Genomic DNA, 8,174 nt, shown 5'->3' on the forward strand with positions numbered 1-8,174 from the left:
ACACTCACAATAAATCAGTTACAATCATTGTTATCACACTACGGGCCTTTAGCCTGAGAAACGAAGTGTTCTAATACCCTGAGCAAAGATGTCTGTTATTCACTCTTACTGGAGAAAGAAGAGAAAGGGTTGCAGCTTGGGGAAAGGACCACAGGCCCTACTCCTCATCCAGCCCACCCCATCCTCCTGGGCTCTCAGCCTCTTCCCACTGCAATGCACTCGCTCTGGGAAGGTGTTTTGTACCCGGCAATACATCCAGGTCTTACTAAAGAGCTTGCCTTACTTCTACTGCTTCTTCAGGCTTTTCTTCCCATCCCACAACCCAGATCTGCAAGTCACAGTGCTGTGGTGCGGCCAGTGGCGCTATCTTAGGGGACATTGATGACGTGGTTGGTTCGTGCCCCTGTTTACTGGTCTGGATCTGCCTTTACCACTTAGCAGCTGCTGAAGCAGCTGCCTGTGGACTTCTCTAGAGTCATTCCTCTTCTGAAATATAAAGGAGCTCTCCTACCTCCACTTCCTATCTCTGTTGATAAACCCACGTCCTTTTTCTGCCTGGGGGAAGGTACTCATTTTGCAGAAGTTCCATTCTCCGTGTCTCAGCATCCTTGCTGACATTTGTTATTGTGTGTCTTTTTTAATGTTAGCCATCCTAATAGGGATAAGATAGTATCTCATTGTGGTTTTAATTTGCATTTCCTGATGACTGTTGATGTTGATCATCTTTTCATGTGCTTATTAGCATTTGTGTCTCTCCTTTGGAGACATCTCTATTCAGATTTTTGGGGGGCCTATTTTTCCGTTAAGTCACATGTCTTTATTTTTGTGTTGTAAAAGGCATGTATTCTGGCTGCAATTTTCCTACCAGATATATGATTTGCAAATACGTGGCCTTTTGTGACCGGTTTCTTTTGCTTAGTTTTTGAATGCTTTTGAGATTCATCCACGTTGTTTTGTGAATGGTAGTTGTTCCTTTTTATTGCTGAGTAACGATCCCAATATATGGATGTCTATGGTCCATTTGTCCACTTACTATTTGATGAGCAATTAGGTTTTTTTCTAGTTCTTAGCTACAATGAAAAAAAGCTGCTATAAATATTAGTGTACAAATCTTTCTGTGGCTATTTCTTCTTACTTCTCTTGGGTGGGTCAATACTTACTTTCTGACTTTTGAACCTCAGGGTGGCCATGAAATACCAACAATTCTAGTATAATTGGAGAAGAAAATAGATGCCTGGGATGACTAGCAGACCATACTAATAACCCAAACATAAAACCCTGTCTTTTGTTGTACCAGTCAGGGTTCAACCAGGGAAGCAGAATCAATAGGACACATACAGATACACACACACACACACACACACACACACACACACACACACATACACACACAAGAGATTTATCATGAGGAATTGGCTGGCTAAGCACATAAGAAATCCAGAGAGAGGCCTTTGGAAGGGAAATTCAGAAGCAGGCTGGACCCACAGGCATGGGTGCAAGCTGTTGTCCAGGGAAGTCCTAAACCTTCTTTGAAGGACTCCCAACTGATTAAGTTAGGCCAACCCAGAATTATGTCCCTAACCTAAAGTCAACTGTTCAGGACTTTAATGATCTCTGCAAAATCCATGTACAGCAGCACCCAAATTAGTGTTTGAGTGAATAGCTGGGAGAGGGTATGTATATGCTACAAAATGGCTGCAGCTTCCCTTCTTTCCTTCACATCTCCCAAGAGAATGTTTCTTATAGCCACCCTGTCTGAAAACATACTGGAAAGAGAATGCTGGGAAATACAGTTCAGTACAGTAGTTCACCACAAAGCTATCACACCTGGGTTGGAAAAAGTCTCTAACTGGTCCAGCTCAGGTCACATGACCACTCTGAGACCAATCTTGGCCACCAGGGAGAGGGGTAGAATGATCAAGCCTGGGGCACCTGGGTGGCTCAGTAGGTTAAGCATTGGACTTCCGCTCAGGTCAAGATCTCACAGCTTCTGAGTCTGAGCCCTGAGTCAGACTCTGTGCTGACAGCTCAGAGCCTGGAGGCTGCTTCGGATTCTGTGTCTCCCTCTCTATCTGCCCCTCCCCTGCTCATGCTTTATCTCTCTAAAATGAATAAACATTAAAAAAAAAAAAAAAAAAAAAAAACAATGATCAAGCCTGAATGTCATGATCATCTCTTGGCTAGGAGGATATGAACCTGTGATGATTCATCCAACTCACATGATTTGGACGCAGAAGGAACAGGTACCCAAAGGAATTGGGGGTGTTGAAAAGCCAATGCAGCCCATATCTACCCATGGGATCAAGCACTATGCCTAGCATTCAGAAGGCATTCAATACGGTGCAACTGAAAACCTAAACAAGGACAAAAGTGGAACACAGGTTGTATTAATTCTACTGCATGGCCAGTCACTGCCGTTGGCTGGACCTGGCTGAGATCCAAGAGAAGGGCAAATCTGTTAGTCCCTGTGACTGCCACGTAGGTCCTGGTTGCTGCACATCAGGATTGGCTTCTCAGTGTGTTAATGCCTTTCCAATTTTCTGAAACAGTTGTTATTTTCCAAGACATGTTACATATCTCCACAGCAGCACGGCTGCTTGTTCACACTCGGTTTCCTCGGGAAGTCTCTGGCGAGCACCATCTGGCTTCAGGGAGGGGACCGATCATGGGTCTTGTGTTCCTCCACTGCCTCCTCCTCAGGGGGCTTTAACTTCTCCCTCAGGCCCCCAAGGAGAAGGCCCCCCACGACTGTTGGTCCCATTCAGCCAAAGCAGCAAGTTTGCACCTTTAGTCCCTGCAGCATTATCCTGTTGCTAAATCTGGGCCAGCGGAAATGGTGCTTAGCTGCCTCTCTCATGGACTCATCAAAGTTTCATGATCCTTTTTATGGAGCAGTACCAGCAGGAAGAGGAGCTGTCGGTGTATATACATCCTGGTCTCATCCCCTACTTTGTTGTAAACCTCCCAGCCAGAGAAGCATGTCGTACTTCTGTGTGCATGTGTCTGTGGAGCCTAGGACAGCAGCCTCATTCTAAAGGGCATCGGGCAAATGTTTGCTGATGAATAATGAAAGAAGGGGTAAATGAGTGAAGGAGATCGGGAGGGGCTGGCCTTCCCTTCCTTTTTTTTTTGTTTTAATTTTTAAATGTTTTTTATTTAAAAAAAATTTTTTTTTCAACGTTTATTTATTTTTGGGACAGAGAGAGACAGAGCATGAACGGGGGAGGGGCAGAGAGAGAGGGAGACACAGAATCGGAAACAGGCTCCAGGCTCTGAGCCATCAGCCCAGAGCCTGATGTGGGGCTCGAACTCACAGACCGCGAGATCGTGACCTGGCTGAAGTCGGACGCTTAACCGACTGCGCCACCCAGGCGCCCCATTAAATGTTTATTTATTTTTGAGAGAGAGAGAGAGAGTGCATGAGCACGAGTGTGGTACAGGCAGAGAGAGAGACAGGCAGGCTGAAGCAGGCTCCAGGCTCTGAGCTGTCAGCACAGAGTCCGACATGGGGCTCAAACCCACAAACCGTGAGATCATGACCTAAGCCGAAGTCAGACACTTAACTGAGCCACCCAGGGGTTCCTGGTCTTCCCTTCCTCTTAAGCATAGGCAATAACTGAGCTGAAATTAGAAGTGGGTGTCCTTATGCACAGTGGGGCTGGCAATGCTAGTAATGTGACCCGCACTGTTGTGACACTCTCTGTCCTTTTCTTTTGTTACACTCGTTAAATTTGTAATTATGGGCAACACATACCTTTCATTCTGCCTGCCTCTCCTACTAGACTGTAAGCTCTGTAAGAGTGAGGGAAACTGGGCCCGTTTCCCAGCCGTGGCATTCAACAGGCACTCAGTATGTGTTGAATGAATGAATGAATGTCATCTGGTGAGCATATTTGATTCAAAATACCAGAGCTTTCGAGGAAGGCAAATGATCTCTGCTAGAGTCGCTTTCAGTTTAAATTCTAGTTCTGATTCCCCCGCTAGTCATTAAATAGGTAGTGTTTATGGAGGACTTGCTATGCGGCACGCTTTGCTCTAAGCCTGCTACTTGTATCCTTTAAGAAATCCTCACACCGTCACTACGAAGTAGGCACTGTGCTATTGCTCATTTTGCAACACAGGGAACAAAAGCACAGGGAGCTTAAGTATGTGCCCAAGGTGATGCCATTGATAAGTAGTTGTGCCTCCTGATGATGAAAGATACCTGCCCATCCCTAGTGTCCAGACAAACAAAGCAGGCCTTGGAAGGCAGGGTAGAGCCCAGGGATGAGCTAATTCTTCTTAAAATCCATCACCTTTTGGGGGCACCTGGGTGGCTCAGTTTGTTAAGCATCCAGCTTCGGCTCAGGTCATGATCCCACGGTTCGTGGGTTCGAGCCCCGCGTCAGGCTCTGTGCTGACAGCTCAGAGCCTGGAGGCTGCTTCGGATTCTGTGTCTCCCCCTCTGTCTCCGGCCTTCCCCCACTCACCCTCTGTTTCTGTCTCTCTCTCGAAAATAAATAACATTTTTAAAAATTAAAAAAAAATTCATCACCTTTACATGTTACTTCCTGTGTAAGCCACCCAGCAACGCTCTTTTTTCCTTTAACATTTATTTATTTATTGTGAGAGTGTGTGCACAAGTATGGGAGTGGCAGAGAAAGAGGATGAGAGAGAATCCCAAGCAGGCTCTGTGCTATCAGCGCAGAGCCCTATGAGGGGCTCAATCTCACGACTGCAAGATCACCGCCTGAGCCCGTGTCAGGAGTTGGACATCCAACTGGCTGAGTCATCCAGGCGCTCCTACCCCTCGTCTTCGAAAAATTCTCTATGTATACTTGCCAAATGGCCCAGTGATCCTACTCTTAGGTATCTCCCCCAAATAAAATGAAAATATACGTTTTGACAAACACTTGTAAAGAAATTTTCATAGCACCTAAAAACTGGAAATAACCCAAGTATTCATTTACTGGTGAAGGTACATGCAAATTGCGATGCATCCATGGAAGGGATACTGCTCAACAGGAGAAAGGAATGAAGTGCTGGGTTGTATACAACGGGGATGGATCTCAGAGGCATTGTGCCAGGTGAAATAGACCAGACGCAAAACACCACAGACAGTGTACGATTCCATTTAAATGACATTCTAGAAAAGGTATAAGAACAGAAAACAGAAAGACAGCTGTGGGGGGCTGGGGTATAGATCGTGGGTGTGACGGGGGACACAGGGAACTTCGGGGTGGGGGGAAGGAGTGGAAATTTGCTTGTAGCTAACACCCAACTGTGTGCATTTGTGACCCAACCACACAACTAAGAGGAGGCATGTAAATTATACCTCAGTAAACCCGATGTTTAAAAAAGCAACATTTTCTTCCTTAGCCCAATGTAATGAAACTAGGTTTTTTTTAAATCCCTTTCCTTTTAGATCCAAGCAATAGCGTCATCCTTAAAATATACATAGTTTTTAAAGAACAGTAGGGAAACCCGGACTTGAAATGTGGGTGCTGAACCCATCCTACTGGGCAAATGAAGCGAACGGACCCATATTCTACCACAGCAAGAGCAGCTCCTGGTGTCCAAGAGGCTTGAGTGGCTCGGGAAAGCATTTAATCCAGGAGTGTGTTTCTGCAGCTTTGTGTTAATCAGATTCCACATGACCGCATTGACCTTTGTTCTCCTTCTGGCGGAATCTCCCACGTTGGGGGGGAGTCTGTTTAGTTTTAGCCGGCGTCCCAGGGTACACGCAAAACTGTAGTCACCCCAGTACTCGATGTGCCTGAGAAAAACAGAGGGAAGGAGAAAGAATTGATGCAGGACAGCGGGTCAGCGCCAGGAGCTATGCCTCGGGACAGAAAGTGTGCTGTCCCCGCTGAACCCCACCCCCAAACCTCAGCCTCCCTTCTCCGGGACTGGTGCCATGGCCCCAGGCAGTGGAGGCAGCAACACAAATAAATAGAAGAGCTGTTTCATTAAAATCTCCGTACGACGCGGTGGAGCCCTGGGTGCAGTCTTCTGTGACCCCTGGAACAGAGGAGGCCACGTGTTAAAGACAAGATTGCCCCTGAGGCCAGTCTCCAGAGCGGGACAGGGACAGGGCGGCCCAGGGTCAGCCGGGGCAGCCTCCAGCTGGAGGGCGATGTCAGGCCTCTGCAGCATCAGCAGCTTGGCGGCTCAGAGACTGAAGCCGCCTCGGGAGAACAGGGCAGCAGGAAACTCATGCCCACAGTGAGATAGCAAATCTGCAGGAGGTCCCGGCCCTGATCATGAGCAGGGGGGAAGCTGAGGCAGGCTGGGGTTCCTACAAAGAGGGTAGGTCCGGAGTTGTTTTATTTAAACGCTTTCTTACTATTATATTAACTTATAATTGTCCACATCCCTCCTCATATCCTCCAGCTAGTGTGGGGCTGGGGGTAGCACAGGCCAGTGACACTAAGAAACTGGATTTCTGTGCTGTATAACATGGCTGTGCAACCACATTCCTCCTCTCGGCTTCTAAAATTCCCACCTGCATTATATATAAATCTCCTTAAAGGTTCCGTCTCTGCATGCATTTCCCGGGAGCTCTGGTGCATAGCAACTGAATCAGCATCCAGGCCTGCTTAATTAATAAAATGAGTCTGGGTACATCTGCAATCCTTCCAAGCAATTACGGCCTTTCTCCCATTCCTACATGCAATTCAGCCTGTTAGCGCGCGCACACACACACACACACACACACACACACACAAACCCACAGTGCGCCAAATGAGTATCTTGCCTTGAAAAAAAAATCCTTTAAGATACAACTTACTTTGATGGAGGCCTTTCGGTAATTTCTTTTTCTAAATTGTGCTTTTGCTTTGCTTGGTATCTGAGAAACCCCAGGCTTAGCACCAAACGGAGGCCTCATAGTTTTGTTGAATGGATTGTAACCTCAGGTCTGTTGCATAATCTCTCCCTGAGCATTAATTTTGCCATCTTTTAATGAAGATAATCATACCACTCCTATAGCATCGAGGTGAGGATTAGAGACACTATGCGTTAAGCATGTGGTGCATCACGGCTATAAAGCATATTCAGCATTTTGTACATCACACAAATACTGGGGAGGAATAGAAACCCATCCTTTCATCCTCAATCTGCCACTAAGTTGTTGGCTAACCTCTAGAAAACCTTTTAACTCTCTTCCTTTTTGTGGAGATGTTAGCACGGGCACCTGCAGGAATTTTTCAAACATTGTATGAGATGTTATAGATAAAAACAGGTTAAAAAGTAGAAATTGTTACTCACTTTTTAGAGCTTTGGGACCATTGTGCTTCCCTCAGAGTTAACCAAACTTTTCTTGCCCCTCCAATTACCCCTCCTTGGCTATCGAATTGATAGGTGCTTCCATAAGAGCCCATCTTGTGTGGTTCAGGCACAGCTCATCTGTGGATTGCTCACATGTACATTCATTTCCACTCCAATTCGGTTCAGCAGGAGCATTTCCCAGCCCCGCTGGGGTCTCCCAGTACTTCTGAGAAAAAGAAACCCGCCCACGTCCGTAAATAGTGTTGTCCTGTCTTTTTTTTTTTTTTCCCTAGGAAATGCTGCTCAAGTTCCCTTTTCTGCACCTCGAGCTATCGGGAACCGCGCGGTATTTATTTATTTATTTTGCTCATCCACTCTCATTGGAGGTGGTTTTCCCTCTCCTCATCTTTTGGGGCTGTCACCCTTTGTAGATCATTCTTATTAAGCATTAACTTGGTGAATGGATGAACGTCACTTGGGAACAGCTCTAGAATATTGCAAAACATAAAGCAGTCAGTGAAAACATCTGCAAAACTTGGCAATCTACTGTGGTTTCAATGAGCTCGGGGCCAAGTCCTTGACAGGCCTTGAGGTCCTCAGAGAATGCAGTGCAGGGAAGATTTATTTGGGGAAAGGGCGAGAAATGTCACTTTGTACTTCAGGTATGAAGTAGAATCGGTCAGCATTTGCAAGCATGAGTCATTGTCTAATCTTACCCTTCACAGATGTCGTCTAAACTGCCCTCACCCTGATTCCAACAAGTCCTTGCGGTGCTTTGAAAGAGGCTTAACACCCAGGGCCATCCCTTGAGGGGCTTGGGGAGCCGGCACCCTCTGGGCTAGCCCCTGATCTCTGGGTTCCACTGACCGCCCTGTCTTTCCCATCACCTCTTGTACCAGTGGCCTGGCAGGGGATTAGGTCCCACT

At 46.6% G+C, this 8,174-nt stretch overlaps 1 long non-coding RNA gene across 1 annotated transcript; it reads right to left on the bottom strand.

Moving 5' to 3' along the window:
• Positions 1-5,097: 5,097 nt before the first annotated feature.
• On the bottom strand, positions 5,098-7,651 carry LOC109492555. Its single transcript, XR_002146465.3, has 2 exons — positions 7,249-7,651; positions 5,098-5,755 (listed from the first exon to the last, which is right to left on the bottom strand). It is a non-coding gene; the product is annotated as an uncharacterized LOC109492555 (long non-coding RNA).
• Between the last annotated feature and the right edge of the window lie 523 nt (positions 7,652-8,174).

Source organism: Felis catus, chromosome A1 (genome assembly GCF_018350175.1).
Source record: "Felis catus isolate Fca126 chromosome A1, F.catus_Fca126_mat1.0, whole genome shotgun sequence".
NCBI classification, from domain to species: domain Eukaryota; kingdom Metazoa; phylum Chordata; class Mammalia; order Carnivora; family Felidae; genus Felis; species Felis catus.